Source organism: Pongo abelii, chromosome 10 (genome assembly GCF_028885655.2).
Source record: "Pongo abelii isolate AG06213 chromosome 10, NHGRI_mPonAbe1-v2.0_pri, whole genome shotgun sequence".
Taxonomy (NCBI): domain Eukaryota; kingdom Metazoa; phylum Chordata; class Mammalia; order Primates; family Hominidae; genus Pongo; species Pongo abelii.
The window spans coordinates 44,064,924-44,082,431 of NC_071995.2; the positions used below are offsets into that span (position 1 = coordinate 44,064,924).

The 17,508-nt window shown below is 40.5% G+C and overlaps 1 long non-coding RNA gene across 1 annotated transcript in view; it reads right to left on the reverse strand.

Moving 5' to 3' along the window:
- Positions 1-3,433: 3,433 nt before the first annotated feature.
- The window catches only part of LOC134759498 (uncharacterized), a 105,783-nt gene continuing 91,708 nt past the window's right edge, over positions 3,434-17,508 (reverse strand). The window contains exons 2-3 of the long non-coding RNA XR_010135758.1: positions 10,901-10,974; positions 3,434-9,443 (exon numbers count right to left, since the gene is read on the reverse strand). This is a non-coding gene — a long non-coding RNA (uncharacterized LOC134759498). The remainder of the gene's footprint in view (positions 9,444-10,900; positions 10,975-17,508) is intronic.

The window sequence follows — 17,508 nt, forward strand, 5'->3', positions numbered from 1 at the left end:
ACGTGGCGCTAATGCCACTTTTCAACCCCCCATCCCATTCAGCCACACTAACCTGGGCGACAGTCCAGGGCTAAACAGTTGCTGAAACAGTTAAATGTGTGTTTTATTGAGGTGAACCACGTACACAACAACCCCCTTTGAGTGAAACAATTTTGTTGTGTAACCATTTGTCACTTCTACATGGATGAGGTCAACGAAATCCTCAAAGTTGCTGTCTCAGGAATAAATTTTGTTCGTGGTCGGGAAAACGAAGTGGAGAATGTTATGGGATAGGGAAAATGGCTTGTTTATTTTCTCAGTGGTTAAGTGGGAGTGGGTAAAACACAATTGGCCATGCATGTGCTTTGTTTAAACGGCGGTGCAGTAATTCTAAATGAGAAGACAAGACGCCCATCGTCACCGTCTTTTCCCTTTGTCTCACATTCCGCCCGGAGGTGTGGGGGGGTCTCAATGCGGAACTGAGGTGGCGGGGCAAGGGGGCGGGGGTGCGGCGCCCCAGAGGCGAAGGCGGAGGCGCCAGGACGCCGCTCCTGGCCTCTCAGGATACCAGCCGGCTACACGCAAGGTCGGGGGCAAGGCCGCGTGGCGGCTTGGAGCGGCGCGAAGGAAGCGAGGGCTGGCGGCCCCAGGGCAAACGGCTCTGGCGGCGCCAGCCTGGGGCGCTGCAGCGGGCGGGGCGTGCGCAGCGCCGCTCCCGGGAGAGAAAGGAACCTCCGCAATGTCGCGGCCCGGCTGCGACCGGAAAACGGCGGGGGAAGAGAGAAAAAGAGAAGGAGGAGGAAGGGGGAAAAGGAGAAGGAAGAGGGAGGGGGAAAAGGAGGTGGGGAGACGAAGGAGCTGGAAGGCGGCGGGCGGGGCCTGCAGCGCGCAGCCACAGTAGATCTCCGGAAATTTTCCACTAACGCTCTGAGCGCCAGGGCCGCCCAGGCGCAGCCCGCCTCTGCGCGCCCGCGACCCACGTGACGGTGATTCACTCGGCACCGCCTCCCCAGCACGCGCGCGGACGTGGAGCCAAGTGGGGGAGCAGGAGTCGGGGGAGGAAGAGGCGGGGGGTGGGGGAAGGGTTCGGGGAGAGGGAGGAGGGGAAGCAGAGGGGACGAGGAGGTGCGGAGGCGCTGGCAGGTACCTGGGCCCCGCCGCCCGGGTGTGTGGGGGTCGGGTCGGGGGCCCAGCAAAGCCCCATCCAGTCGAGCCTGGGCAAGCTGGGAGGCTGTCGGGTGCGCGCCAGCTACGCTGGCCTGCGTCGTGGAAAACCTAGAGAGCCCTACAGCGTCAGAGCTAATCCCGGGTCGTTTCGAGGCCCCGCGGAGTTTTCGCGAACGCGCCAGGCGGTGCAGGGATGCCTTGCTTGGGAGAGTGCAGGGTGGGAAGCGGGCACGCCCTGTTGGCAGCTGCCCGCGCTTGTGTACGTGGCTGCTGACGTGGAGAACTGTAGCTGTGGAAAGCCTGCGCCCCAGGGAGGGACGCGGGGGTGCAGTCGCGGCCCATTATCTGTGCCCGGGAAGTCCTGAAGGCTCTAGAAGTTGTCAGATTAAACCCCCAGACCCACGAGAAAATCCCTGAAGCCTCGGTGAGCGTGGGATTTGGCGTGCAGTTGGTTCCGTATGGTTCCCCAGTAAGACTTAGAAGTCGGCATACCAAGATTTCCTCTTACCCTGCGGCCGTGTTGAGTAGACATTACACAGACACCCCGCCCATGACTCTGCTCTTGCAAGGAAACATTTATTTCAAAAATACTGCAACCGTTTCGTCTCTCGTGTCCTTTTAGGTTCTTTCTAGTAATTGTGAACTTTTCCTCTCAAGTCATTCCATCAAAGTCTTGGAAGCAAATGAAAAAAACATACTACCCTGAAATAGAGTTCACATCTTTCTTTACCAACTTGCCTTTCCCAGGAAGACAGCGTGGTGGGTTTGCAGTTCAGGTTTCCTCACAGCCTCTCCTGGGGGTCTTTTTCCCTCTCTGGTACCTTGAGGCATAGGACAGAAGGGAGCTGCTGAAGTTTCTGGATGTCGCTTATTTTTCACATTTGTTTTAACTTCTTTTAGTCAGAACTGTGTGTATTGTTTTCGCATAGATTTCTGCAATTAGAATTATTGTAATTAGTAAGAATAATCTTCATATAAGGCTTAGGGTACGCACTACTTTAAGGTCTTTATAAATGTGTGCATATTCATTTCTCTCATCAACTCTGAGGTAGGGGCTATTCTTACCCCATTATTCACCTTTTACAAATGAGGAAACTGATGCTCGGAGAAGTTAGATAACTTGCCCAAGGCCATTCGTTCTCTAAGAGGAGGAACTGGAATTTGACCCCAAACTGTCAGGTAAATCCAATGCTTTGTTCACTGTGCAATAGAAATTCTTTATTAATAAATTTAATTGTGTTGAAATATTAAGTTTACATTTTGGTGGGATTTTCCCCCTCGTTTTATTAAAGTGGCCTTCCTGAATTTTATTGTGGAGGAATGCTTAAAGTTAGTTTGGGTAGAAAGCCACACACAATTTTAAAAAGGAAGTCTTATGAAGAAATCATGCATTCCAAGGCAGTGTTACATTTTTCTTACAGGGTAGATTATTGAAATGTTTGACCTAAGAACTTATTTTTTTTCTCAGGAGAAAGGTTTGTCTTCATACACCTTTAGCCCCGAGCAAATGGTGAATCTTCCAGGAGAATGTCGATGAGGCTTTTTAAAAGTCTTCAGGGTTCGATAAATACATATCGATTGAAATGTATTCAAGAAGTGAATACCCTTGAAAGGACGATGACATAATGCCAAATGAAAAGGAAATTTCCCAAAGAAACCTAAATAATGGATAGATTTGATAGCAAGATACTACTGGTTTTTTCCTTCTGGAACCTTCTTTTCTGCACTTGAAACCTTCCTTGTCCAGCCAAGACTGGGTTAGAAGCTCCTTTTGTGTGTTCGTGTGGCACCCAAGGTCTGCCCCTGTAGTGGTACTGACCACGGTGTATTCTCGTGGCCTGTTCACCTGGCTGTGCTTCCCAGGAGAGTAAGTGCCTAAAAGAGCAGGCATTCTGTCAGGCTCAACAGAGTGCAACAGCGTGTCCCCAGGGCTCAGGACAGTTGTTTGTCCTAGAGTTATGGGAGTTACTGAGCTAAGCAATACTTGTTAAAAGCATGAGCTTACACAGTTGATCAGCCATGTCTTGTTAGGATGTACTGAATTGGAATTTAGCAGAAACTGGGATAGCAATGTACCTGTCAGGAACTGTCTGTTCAATCTTGGTCTCTCTATATCCCACTGACCCACATGTTATGTTGCACATAATAGTTTTTTGATGTTTATTAAGAACAAAAACAACCTCTTTAAAATTGTGTGTCCAGTTAGCTAACTTTATTTCAGCACCCAATTAATAATCAGAGGTTTAATAACTACAGCCTTAATTCTGGCTTCACAATGATAGAATGATAAAATCATAGGTTTTTTTTTTTTTTTTTTTTGGCTGAAGGAGATCTTATAACTGCTCTGTCCAATACACAACCACTGGCCACATGGCTATTTGAATGGATTAAAATTAATAAAATTGACAATTAAGTTCTTCAGTAGGGCAATTTAATTGCTCAGTAGCCACATGTGACTACTTAAATAAAATTAATTTTATTCATTCAAAAATGGACAGCACTGACAGTTCCATTATTGTAGGAAGTATTATTGGACAGGGCTGATAAGTTACCAAAGGAAAAAAAACAGGTAAAAGAAGATATTTTAGATAGCTTAGCATTAGCATTCTTACATACAAAGAACATTACACTCATATTCGAAGTGTCTATTAGGTTGGTGCAAAAGTAATTGCGGTTTTTGCCATTTTTAATGAGAAAATGTATCATATATGATAAACAGTTTTCCTTAGCAGTTGTGCCTAAATTAATGCACATTTAAACATATTCAGGATAATGGTTCAAAAGGATTCCTTTTTGCATTCCTTTAAAGTGAATACTCATTCCAGTTGATCCTTTGTGAGTTTTATTTTTTTTCTGTTTGAGCATACTGAAATCAACTTGAGTCACTACACAAGTTTGACATTCATTAGATTTGGCTGTGCTTTTTAAGCTCGCATGATTGAGAAACTAAAATACTCAGTAATGTTGGTAAAGGACAAATGCCAGATAGTTTTGGACAGACCAAATATATATTTAATGACATCACACATGCAATACAGACGGTTCTCAATTTACAAACACTCTTGAGAAGCAGCCGTAGGTTAAATATAAAACATACTGGGTGTACCGTCTTTAAAATCCTCCTAAGAACAGTACCACCTGGATATCCATTGTATGAACAAATTAGTATATAAGAAAATAAAAAATAAGTCTTAGAATTAGAGAATGTATAGTTTGAGCTGTCGAGGCAATAAAGAAGCTGTGTAAAACTCTGGGGGAATTAGTTGAGGTTATTTCCACAGTAGAGCAGATTTGCTTAAGTAACCCCCTGACAAAAATAGCTTAGTTCCACCTCCCCGCAGCATGCCTGCCCCTCCCTGCTGTGTGCATTTCCCCAGTCCTTCAGTCGTTAAAAATTTTCCCATTTCATTTATACTCCAGTTTCAGTTCTGTTAATTCAAAGTTTTGGGACTTAGGGCAAGTTTGCTAGCTTCTCTGAGCCTTAGTTTTTTAAACTGTTAAATAGGAATAACAGCATGCTGAGTGCCAAGAATTAAAGAAAAATTTATGTGAAAATATAGATGAGAAAGAAAACTAATATAAATGCAAGGGATTATGATCGTAATACTCATAAAACTTCAGTACTCCCTGGGAAGATCACATGGCCGTCAGTCATGTGCACGTGATCAGAATCTGGGCCATCATATTTTTTTAAGCAAGCTGATGGCCTGAGGGTTCTTGGCCAGGTGGGAGGAGGCTGCTCTGGGATGTCGAAGAGAGATTTTAAAAAGGAGATAGAAGGCTGTGAAAACATGGTTCAAATTGGAGGGAGCTTGGGCAAATACCACCTTTTCTTTTAAGGAATGAATGTAATTGCTTGCATTTTCTCTCTGCTTCCTTCCTCTCATTGATTTATTCCGAAGGCTAGAGTTTCTACTTTACATACTAATTCATCTGACATAGCATGTTTTTAAAAAACTTAGCATTGCTTGCTTTGATTTTCCAGTTGTCTTTTGTTGATGGAGCCTCTCTGAAGGGCAAATTCAAAGTGCAGCTGGGTGCTGCAGCACTGGAGTGCGAACTTGTGGCTGTGGTTATGAAGGAGCCTAGGCAGCTATGCCTTTAGCCCCTGGTGAAGCAGTGCCAGTCACACTTTGCCAGTCAAATGGAGAGGCAGCAGTAGTAAGACCAGACCAAATCAAACCAAACCAAGCAAACCACAGGGGAATGGAGGTAGGTGAAGAGCGCCAAAGAGAATGATGGCTCACAACACTTCTAAGCATGGTACATATATCAGTTCGTTTAAGCCTTATGATGACCCTATGGGGTCAGTACTGTTGTCGTTATTATCCCCAACTGAGGCACAGAACAACTGTGTGACTAAGCGACTGTACTCAATGTCACACCACTCTTAAGTGATAGAAGTGACATTTTAACTCAGGCAGCTGGATCTGGAGTTTGTCCTCTTAACTACTACATTAGCAATTCTCAAACTTTCTGGTCTCAGGACCCCCTTGCAGTCTTAAAAAGTATTGAGGACCACAAAGAGTTTTGTTTATGTGGACTATATCTGTTGATATTTATAGTAGAAATTAAGACTAAAAACTTAAAAGATAGTCAATGTATTTAAAAGTAATAACCAACTCACAATATGCTAATATAAATGACATTTAAAAGTGAAAATAGCTATGTTTCTCCAAGTACAAAAGGTTGAGAATGGCATCGAAGAACGAAGAATCAAAGAATGGTATCATTTTATAGTTTTGCAACCTTATGCAGTATACTGTACCTCTTTTGGTGTGACAGTGGTTAAGAAAAGAGGAAATGAGAGAGACTAAAAGGTACAAGTGAGGGGAACTCAGGGCCTGTCTCAGTGAGCCCCCCACACTCTTGTATGAGGAAGAAATGATAACTAAAGAATCATCTGTAAAGTATACAGCAGCATCTGGATTTTCATGCCTGGTTAATCTTCAGTAGATTGTTTGGATTCATTCTCTCTCTCTCTCTCTCTGTGTGGGTGTGTGTGTGTATGAGCATACACACACACATATTTGAGGTTAGGTAAAAAACTTTGTTATAAAATGTATATAAACTGGAAAGGATTTTAGAGATTATCTGACGGTTCTTCTTTTTTTATGGATGAATGCATCTGAGGCCAGACAGGAAAATGACTTATCGCTGGTTGAATTGCTGATTAGTGGCTGGATTGGAGGTAGAACCCAGATTATCTGCCTTTTCATTCTACTCATGTCCTGTCATGGAAATTAGTCAATCCAATTATTATTATTATAGAAGTCTGTTTTCACCAGAAAGTTTGTGAACTGACAACCGTAAAATCTGTGGTAAATTCACAGGCTTCATCAATGACATTGTGAAATATTAACCCTCAGCTTCCCAGATTGCAACTCCCCAAGGCTTGGTCTGTTTGCTGTTAGGATTTGTTACAACTTCTTGCTTATTGCTTTTTGTTACACAAGCAGTGCTGAATATGGGCTGGATATTGGAAAGAGGGTAAGAAAATGAGAACCCACAGTTCTGTGACATGGTAACACTGATTGGCCAGTCACTGTTATCTGCAGAATGTGCTTTTCTTAAGGATGAACATATTTTGGTCCACAAGTTTCCAAGACAAGCACATTCCTGCCAACATGATCCTTGGACAAACTGTTCTGGAATTTGAACTCGCTACTGGAAGAGAGTTAAGTCCAGGACACACACACACACACATTTCAGTGGGTGGCAAGCCATAGTTGGCTATGTTAGCACCTCATTATACAACAGTTTCAAGATAAAGTGATTCCAGATGTGCTCTCAGCGAGTACCTAGTACTTAACGTTTTTAACCCATTAGGCTAAAAATCTACTTTCAGAATTTTGGGGAAGCCAGAGTTAGTTAATTAACTAGTCATTCCTAGTTACTTCATAAAGTTGATTCTAAGTCGACTATAATTTGCAGTATGTTTCAAGTTAGAGGATACCCATTATAACCATATGAAACATACATATTTATAGACACATATATGTATTATCACACAGACTTGCCTTTGACAATGATTAGAAGTTCATCTGAAGTACTGGTTTAATGATCATTAGGTTCCTTTGTCCCGGAAATTTCATTTAGAAACATTAGGAAAATATATATCTAAGAAGTAGTATTCTAGTTTCTTCTTATTGATGAAGCTGCAGTGATAGTCATTGTGATTCTGAAGCATAAATTTCATGAGTAAGTCCTGGTTAAAAGGCTCCCTCCCTTGTTTAAAAAAACAAGATTTGAAATTTTTTGCTTTGTAACTTAAATTTACAAAAAAGAGTTAAAGAGAAAAGATGATGAATGTTTTCCTTGATAATTCATATTATTGTTAGGAATATGGAATTTTTGCATCACTTGGCCCTAGAAGGTGGAGAGCTAAAGGTGAACATTTCATTTTACTTTCAAATATTTTAAATCTGTCTGCAGAAATTATGTTTTCTGCTGAATACAATGGAAGCCGCCTTAGCTGGTCTTACTTGAGAATATTGCGTCCTAGTATGCTCTTCTGATTTTATTTTGCTCTACAGTAAATTTTTAAAAATTTAGGTATGATATCTGGCATCAAGGACACCACCATTTATTTGCCAAAGGCTGTAACCTAGGGCATTATACACTAAATGGGAATATTGGCAAACATATTCTTCAGAGGTACCTGTTTTGCTGTAGGGCAGTACCTACAGCAAAGCAGTCTGGGTATGATGGACTCTGGATCCAGACTGTTTGGTTTCATTTCTGCTTCTGCTTTTTACTAGCTGTGTGCTTTAATTTCATGAATGTGAAAGATAAATAATAACTCATGAAGATTTAGTTAAGTCTGAACTTGTAAAGGAAGCACTTAGAACCATGCCTGGCGTATGTTAAGTACTTCGCAAGTGTTAGCTTAAACAAACAAATCTCAAATTTTGTCTTTGTCATGTCAGAGAGGCTAACATCAAGTGATGGCTGAAGCAGCAAACAGCTAGTTAAATTTAAAAGAAAAATGATCTTTGGGATTAATCCTCTCTTGTGAAAAGTTTTCTAGAGCTTCCATCCAGCTGTGGCTAAAGCTAGAGGACAAGAAGGTGAGGAAAGTGTGGCAGAGTGAATGCCGTTGATTAAAGAAAGGCCAGGACCTTGCTGTATAACAATTGTTTCTATTATTTCTATTTTGAGAGAAATACCCTTGATGTTACCCGTCAGCAGGAGATGGACTGTAATCTTTGTGTGGATTGACAAACATTGGTAGTTTAACAATGTGAAGGGCTTTCTTTGCAGGAAATGAAAAAGTTGTGATTTTCCATAAGTCATTTAGAGAGTCACTATTGAGCCAGCCAGGCTGGGCCCGCTAGTCTATACAATGGTTTTGTGACAATTAGCCTTGTGCTGTTGCAGCATTTCAGACTCATGGAGCCTTTTGCTTAGAAGACCTCTCTTCCTTCTGGCTGACACAGCCCCATCCCAGGGTGCAGGGCCTGATAAGTGGAGTACAGGCTGGATTTCAGCCCTAACCACCCCCTCCCCCCAGGACATGGTACAGTACACAAATGGCACATTGAATGTGGTAGCCATGAAGACAGGTTTTTGAATTTTACTTTCTGTGCTTCAGCTCAGGAAATATATTGTTTATTTTATTTTTCAGTCATAGTCTACTTCAATAGCTGGAACTGGGGAAGAGATGGTTCAGTATTTTTTGTCATTGAATCCAATGATTGATTGTTAATTATTACTTAAGATAATCCACAAACATCCTGCTGACAGTCCAAGACTGTTTTCTGTCAGAGGTTTTATGAAGCCACTTAATTTAGGGTTAAGGTCCTGCTGAACCTTACAGGAGCCTAAAAGCAAGGAGAAAGGCATCAGAATATCACACCCTTTTAGCGATAAATCATATTTCTGTAATGCTGTTGCTACCTTTTTTCTACATGCTGTTGCAGTTTAAGATGATGCATTTTATTTCCAATGGTTTGCAATCTGTAACTGAGAGACAGAATGCTCCGAAAAGCCTCTGGCTAAAAACCAGTCTATTGACATAGAATCATGTCAGGAGTGGCCCCAGGAGATTTGTGGGTTTTGGCCTGTCTTGTTTGTCATCCAATATTTCTTTTCAGTATTATCACAGTTAAATTCCTTATTGGATATGCAATAGATTAAAATCACATTAAAGTTTGGACTTAAATCAAGCATAGCAAAAAATCTTGATTCTTTGACATTAGCTCCCAAGATTCTTCTATTATGGTTTCAGTGGTCCTGAACTTTGGAAGATGCTGATCAGGTAATAACTCTTCTGTCCCCTACAAGGAGGATGCCACCTGTAAAAAGACATTGAGAAGTTTTATTGTCTCAAGTATATTTATTCTGATTCTTAAGAAAACTTGAAATAACTTGTGTTGTTTCGTTCTTTATTTTTGTTTAGAAATCTTTAATTTTTACTTCCCTGCCCTGAGTCTTTTCCATTCTGAAATGAGTACAGACTGCTTTTTAGCTCACACATAGGCTCTAGAAACAGTTGTTTCGATTATTAAATTTTTATCTGACAGTAAGTAACATGCACTTAATACATTATAGTTTATAAAGTACTTTTTCAAATGCATTACACGTTTAATATTATGATCTTTTGAAATGGACATTACAATTTTCTCCTTTTCTGCAAACTGGGAAACTAAAGCTCAGAGATCTACATACTGTGCTACCCAAAGAATATAGGAAGAGAACCAGACTTTTTACCTTTTATTGATTAAAAAAAGAGACATGTCCTCACAATTTCCATGTGATTAACCAGTCCTAAAATTATAAGACATCCTTTCCTCACTTTTAATTACATGTAGTGTTGTTGCGGGACTTTTCCTTAGTTCAGCTGAAGATGGGGTTCTTGTCACAGGGCATTGAAAATTTAGGCTCGCAGACAATTTAAAGGGTGACTAAGGCAGGGTTTTATTGGGTGAAAAGGAAGACAAGGGGAAAGGGAGACTCTTAGCAAAGCGAGAGAGTGTGCTTCTTGCCCCTGGGCTTCCTGCCTTGCAGATTGAATCCCAGGTTTCACCCAGAAAGAGAAGGGGCCAGGCTTCTCCCTGCAGACTTCTGTGGCTCCACCCCAGTGCGCAGGACTGTAGGGGTTTTGCCGAGTAGCCTTTCCCACGTGACTGTCTCAGTGTAGTACATGTGATGTGGCCTAAATTGGCAAATACCTGAATTAGTAGCTACCTGTGAATTTGTCCTAACTTAGAGAATCTTTTGAAATGATTTAAAATTCTTTGGGTTTTCAGCTCAGAACACACACACACACACACACACACACACACACACACACACACACACACACACACACACACACACACACACACACACACACACACACACACACACGCGCGCGCAACCCTCAAGCAAAATTAATGGTAGTGCATCTGAAGCTTTTCAAAGTAATTGGAGAACCTTGAACCCCAGCTAATTTGACATTTTCACCTTTTCTAACTTTTTTTCAGAGTGTGTTGACATTCAGGTCAATTTTGAGCTGCTTTTAAGAGTACCCAGTGCCTAGTATAGTATAGGCATTTAATGCCTTTCAAGTAAATGACTGAATTGTTCACCATATGGGCAAATGACAATTTGTAAATAAGTATCCCTAAATGCAGAGTACCTAAATGCAATACAAATAGTAGTCACATTATGTTTATTGTTTTAAACTAGAAGGTTTTGGCGTAGTCAGAAGTGGTATTATAGAAGGAGCAAGAACTTTGGAATCTGAAAAGATCTAGAATTGAATCTTTACCTTAACATTTACTGCTGGTTACTGCACCTTCCTTAGGCATTCCACATAACTTCTCTGATCTTCAGTGTGTTCACCTGCAAATTTGGGATTATATTATCTACCTTACAACATCTCTGGAAGGACCATCTAAATTAATATATGCAAGGTGCCCTGCACAATGCTTAATTCATAAAATGTGCTCAAAGTTCATGCATTTTTAGAATTTGTGTATACAACTTTGTAGCCAATTAACAGAGCCCCCAAGTAACAGATTGTGTATTTTCTAATTAACCTTTGTATATAAAAATCCAGCTGTATAATGTGTAGTATAAAAGACCCATGGTGATAGTAGCAGTTCAACATGCCTGTTCTAAACTCCATACAAAGAGTAAAGGGCCAAAAATAGTTAAGATAATTTTGAAGAAGACCAAGGTACAGGTATTTACATTAATAGATCTCAAGACTTATTATGAAGCCATAGTAATCAAGGGAGGGCAGTGATGGCAAAGGCATAGACATATATGCTGATGGGACAGAAAGGACAGTTAGGAAACAGACCCACATACAGGTGGAAACTTGCTATATATAAGAGATAATATAGAAGAAGAGTTTGATGATTCAGTAATGGATTCTGGTACAACTAGTTATCCATATGGGAAAAAGTAAAATTATATCCCTATATCATGCCATGTACAAAAATTAATCACAGGTAGGTTGAAGACCTAAATGTGAAAAGTATAATTTTTAAACATCTGAAAGGAAATCTTTTGTCACCTTTGAATACCTAAGAATTTCTTAAACAATGTACAAAAACATAAACATTAAAGAAGATGGATAAACTTGACTGTGTTAAGTTTAGAAATTTCTGATGTTAATACCTAAAGAAGTGAAAAGTGAGAAAGAGATTTAAACATATAAAAAATTTTATACACAATGTGTATAAAGAACCCCTATAAATCAATGAAGAAAAGACAACCTAATAGAAAAATGGGTAAAGGATATAAACAGGCAGTGGACAGAAAAGAAAACCTGAATGGCCAATAACCATAAACACGCTGATCAGGGAAACACAAAATTAAAACCACCAGAAAGTAGGATTTTACATTCACCAGAGATCAAGTATTGGTGAGGATGTAGAGCAAATAAATTTTATGCACTGCTCATGGGAGAATTTCACTGACATCACCACTTTGGAAAACAATTTAACAAAATCTAGTACAGTTGAAGATGAGCCTGTCGTATCATCTGCACCTCTACTGCTGGATCTAATCCCTACAGAAAGTCTCCCAGTACATGCCACGGTTCCTAGTGCCAAGTAAGAGCTCAGTAAATAGATGTTAAAAGAAGGAAGAAAGGATGGAAGGAAGGGAGAAAGGATGATAGCAAGGAGAGAAGGAAGGAAGGAGGGAAGTAAGGAAGAAGGGAGGAAGGAAGGATAGATATAAGAATATTTGTGTCATTGACTTCTTTTTGCTTTGTTTTGGGTGTTGTGGAACTGCTGCTTTCTTGTCTGTATGGTCTCAAACCACCCTAAAGGTTTGTCAACTCCAGTGGAACTTTGGGAATCTCAGACGATTCACCTCTACCTCTCAGATTTTACTATGAATGGCAGTAAGGATTTTCATAACCGATGAGTACATTCTGTAAATGCATTTCCTTACAGAATTCACAATGGTACTTCTTTAAATAGTAAGCTCTGATTGCATATTTGAAGTGAATCTATGTAAGGTGTAAAATGAGATGTACCAGTATATTATGGGTAGCATAAAATATTAGTTATTACTGGATCTTTAAAATTCTATTGGCAAAGAAAGATGAGGCCTGATGCCCTGAAAAGATAAAATATAATGTTTTTTTCAGGCATATGAGTAATCAAAAAGCATTTCACTGGTTTGTGAAGAAATGGGTATTCTTTTTAAATAGTAAATATTCATATGCACTAAGCCAATTTTTAAAATAACGTATATTCCCTAGAGCATAGAAAACATGGCAGCTCTTCCCATAGCTGGAAGAATGTGTGGTTACCCTGGCAACACCATTTTAGTTCCTGCTTCCAAGTACCACCTGGTGATTTCAAGTCTAACAGCTGTGCAGCATCTACATTTCCATTGAGGAAATAAAACGCATTCATGCATCATCTAATGCAGAATTTAAGAAGAAACCAGCTTCAAATTTGGGGAAGGAGGGAAAGAAATAGCACTACATGCCAGCAAAGCCGACTGAGGTTTAAAAACCCTAGTTGCAGTCTTGGAAGTATTCCTGAAGCAGCTAAGTCCACTGCATTAAGGATATGGGATTATAGGCCGATTTCCCATCAGAACTCTAATGTACACATAGGCTCAGTAGCCTATGAACATTTTGTTATCCCATACGCAAAATGTGTATTTGTAAGTGGAAACTGGCACTCTCCATCCTAACAGGCATTTTAACAAAATGGTTGTGTCCCCATCACTGTGAGAGGTAGAGAAATATAAAGAAAACAGTGTCCTCAGCTTCATGTTTGTTTCTCAGTGCTTCTAATTTTATCCAAAGTTTTGGGACCTTCCTTAGATCTAGTCATATTAAAAAAGCCAGATCCTTCAGTAGTTTCCAGGAGAATGAATTTTTAGGTAGTTGAGTGCTGCGGGGAGGAATCACATTGCTGGGCTGTAAGGAGGACAATGGGCTAGGAAATAGTTTTCCTCTCACAAAATAGAAACTATGAATGAGCAGTTTAAGGTATATAAAGTTTTTACTTTCCATTTTTCTCTTTGATTATTGTGATTTATATGTATATTATTAAAAGTTTAGAACAGAAGAAATATATAAACAGGAAAATCACTGAAGATGCTGACATTAATATATTGGGAAATTTGTCTTTTTTTTTCTTTTTTGAGATGGTATTTCGCTCTTGTTGCCCAGGCTGGTGTGCAATGGCGTGATCTCAGCTCACTGCAACCTCCGCCTCCTGGGTTCAAGCGATTCTCCTGCCTCAGCCTCCTGAGTAGCTGGGATTACAGGCAGGCGCCACCACGCTAATTTTGTATTTTTAGTAGAGACGGGGTTTCTCCATGTTGGTCAGGCGGGTCTTGAACTCCCGACCTCAGGTGATCCACCCGCCTCAGTCTCCCAGAGTGCTGGGATTACAGGTGTGAGCCCCCCTGGGAAATTTCCTTTAATCTCATTTATGTATTTTTTTTCACCTTTATGCATTTTAAAAGAGCTACTCAAGTTATCTGTCCACATCACAATTGATTTTCTGCAGTACTAATGGTCTTTACTGCTTGAAAGGAGTACTTTAATTCTGGTATGGCATTTTGCGTTTCCTTGTATTTTTTTCTTATTCCAGTGGCTTCATGTTCTTTTCTGTTTTCATTTTAGCCTATTCGCTTTTGAATTTTTTTCATCTTCATAGGGATGTGTTTTCATACATCTCTGTTTAGGGCACCAAACAGATGTTACTTAAAAGTTTCTATGGTATTGTAGAATCTTTTCAGAGATACTGTGGTGGCTATGTCCTGCCTCACCCTGGGACAGGGAGTGGTCTTTCCAGCCTAATATAAATAGGGTGTACAGAATGTCCCTAGCACTGTCCACTTGTATTCTGAGAACTTCTCCTTCTCTGAAGCAAACATTGAAGGCTGGTTACGTGCCCATCCTCTGTTCAGTTTCCAGGACTTAGGATTCCTTCCCTAGATCACTCCATAAATACTTGACTTCCTACTATGTGCCAGAAACTGTTATAGGTGCTGCCAATATGGCAGTGAACAAACCCAGCTTCTATAAAATAAGTAAACCTGTGATTATATAACATAGATTATAATATGAAGCTCCTGGTAAGGGACAAAGGAGGGAGTCTAGGGAGGCAGTTAATTAACTAATTAATTTTATTTATTTATTTTTGAGACGGAGCCTCGCTCTGTTGCCAGGCTGGAGTGCAGTGGCATGATCTTGGCTCACTGCAACCTCCGCCTCCCAGGTTCAAGTGATTCTCCTGCCTCAGCCTCCCAAGTAGCTGGGATTACAGGCGTGCGCCACCATGCCCAGCTAATTTTCATATTTTTAGTAGAGGCGGGGTTTCACCATGTTGGCCAGGATGGTCCCGATCTCTTGACCTCATGATCCACCCACCTTGGCCTCCCAAAGTGGGAGGTGGTTATTTTACATGGACATTAGGGAAAGACCCACAGACTGATAAGGTCATATTTGAGCTAATAGAATTGATTGAATGAGTTCTGTAGTTATCTAGAGGAAGAAAATTCCTAGAAAAGAAATCAAAGAAAGCCTTTTGAGCCATTCTAAGGCTTTGGTTTTTATTCAGAGTGAGATGAGACACCATTTTGGGGTTCTGAACAGAGTGATGGCCCAGATGCCAAGTGGTTTAAGAAAGAGGGAGTGCTAACTCATTTTATGAGGCCAGCATCATCCTGATACCAAAGCCTGGCAGACATGCAACAAAAAAAGAGAATTTTAGACCAATATCCCTGATGAACATCGATGGAAAAATCCTCAATAAAATACTGGCAAACTGAATCCAGCAGCACATCAAAAAGCTTTCCCACCATGATCAAGTTGGCTTCATCCCTGGGATGCAAGGCTGGTTCAACATATGCAAATCAATAAACGTAATCCATCATATAAACAGAACCAAAGACAAAAACCACATGATTATCTCAATAGATGCAGAAAATGCCTTCGACAAAATTCAACAGCCCTTCATGCTAAAAACTCTGAAGAAACTAGGTATTGATGGGATTTATCTCAAAATAATAAGAGCTATTTATGACAAACCCACAGCCAATATCATACTGAATGGGCAAAAACTGGAAGCATTCCCTTTGAAAACTGGCAAAAGACAGGGATGCCCTCTCTCACCCCTCCTATTCAACATAATGTTGGAAGTTCCGGCCAGGGCATTTAAGCAGGAGAAAGAAATAAAGGGTATTCAGTTAGGAAAAGAGCAAGTCGAATTGTCCCTGTTTGCAGATGACATGACTGTATATTTAGAAAACCCCATCGTCTCAGCCCAAAATCTCCTTAAGCTGATAAGCAAATTCAGCAAAGTCTCAGGATACAAAATCAATGTGCAAAAATCACAAGCATTCCTATACACCAATAACAGACAAACAGAGAACCAAATCGTGAGTGAACTCCCATTCACAATTGCTTCAAAGAGAATAAAATACCTAGGAATACAACTTACAAGGGATGTGAAGGACCTCTTCAAGGAGAACTACAAACCACTGCTCAATGAAATAAAAGAGGACACAAAGAAATGGAAGAACATTCCATGCTCATGGATAGGAAGAATCAATATCATGAAAATGGCCATACTGCCCAAGGTAATTTATAGATTCAATACCATCCCCATCAAGCTACCAATGACTTTCTTCACAGAATGGAAAAAAATTCTTTAAAGTTCATATGGAATCAAAAAAGGGCGCACATTGCCAAGTCAATCCTAAGCCAAAAGAACAAAGCTGGAGGCATCACGCTACCTGACTTCAAAGTATGCTACAAGGCTACAGTAACCAAAACAGCATGGTACTGGTACCAAAACAGAGATACAGACCAATGGAACAGAATAGAGCCCTCAGAAATAATACCACACATCTACAACCATCTGATCTTTGACAAACCTGACAAAAACAAGCAATGGGGAAAGGATTCCCTATTTAATAAATGGTGCTGGGAATACTGGCTAGCCATACGTAGAAAGCTGAAACTGGATCCCTTCCTTACAGCTTATACAAAAATTAATTCAAGGTGGATTAAAGACTTAAATGTTAGACCTAAAACCATAAAAACCCTAGAAGAAAACCTAGGCAATACCATTCAGGACATAGGCATGGGCAAGGACTTCATGACTAAAACAGCAAAAGGAATGGCAACAAAAGCCAAAATTGATAAATGGGATCTCATTCAACTAAAGAGCTTCTGCACAGCAAAAGAAACTACCATCAGAGTGAATAGGCCACCTACAGAATGGGAGAAAATTTTTGCAATCTACGCATCTGACAAAGGGCTCATATACAGAATCTACAAAGAACTTAAAGAAATTTACAAAAACAACCCCATCAAAAAGTGGGCAAAGGATATGAACAGACACTTCTCAAAAGAAGACATTTATGCAGCCAACAGACACATGAAAAAATCATCACTGCGCATCAGAGAAATGCAAATCAAAACCACAATGAAATACCATCTCACACCAGTTAGAATGGCAATCATTAAAAAGTCAGGAAACACCAGGTGCTGGAGAGGATGTGGAGAAATAGGAACACTTTTACACTGTTGGTGGGAGTGTAAACTAGTTCAACCATTGTGGAAGACAGTGTGGTGATTCCTCACGGATCTAGAACTAGAAATACCATTTGACCCAGCGATCCCATTTCTGGGTAGATACCCAAAGGATTATAAATCATGCTGCTATAAGGACACATGCACATGTATGTTTATTGCGGCACTATTCACAATAGCAAAGACTTGGAACCAACCCAAATGTCCATCAATGATAGACTGGATTAAGAAAATGTGACACATATACACCATGGAATACTATGCAGCCATAAAAAAGGATGAGTTTATGTCCTTTGTAGAGACATGGATGAAGCTGGAAACCATCATTCTCAGCAAACTATCGCAGGGAC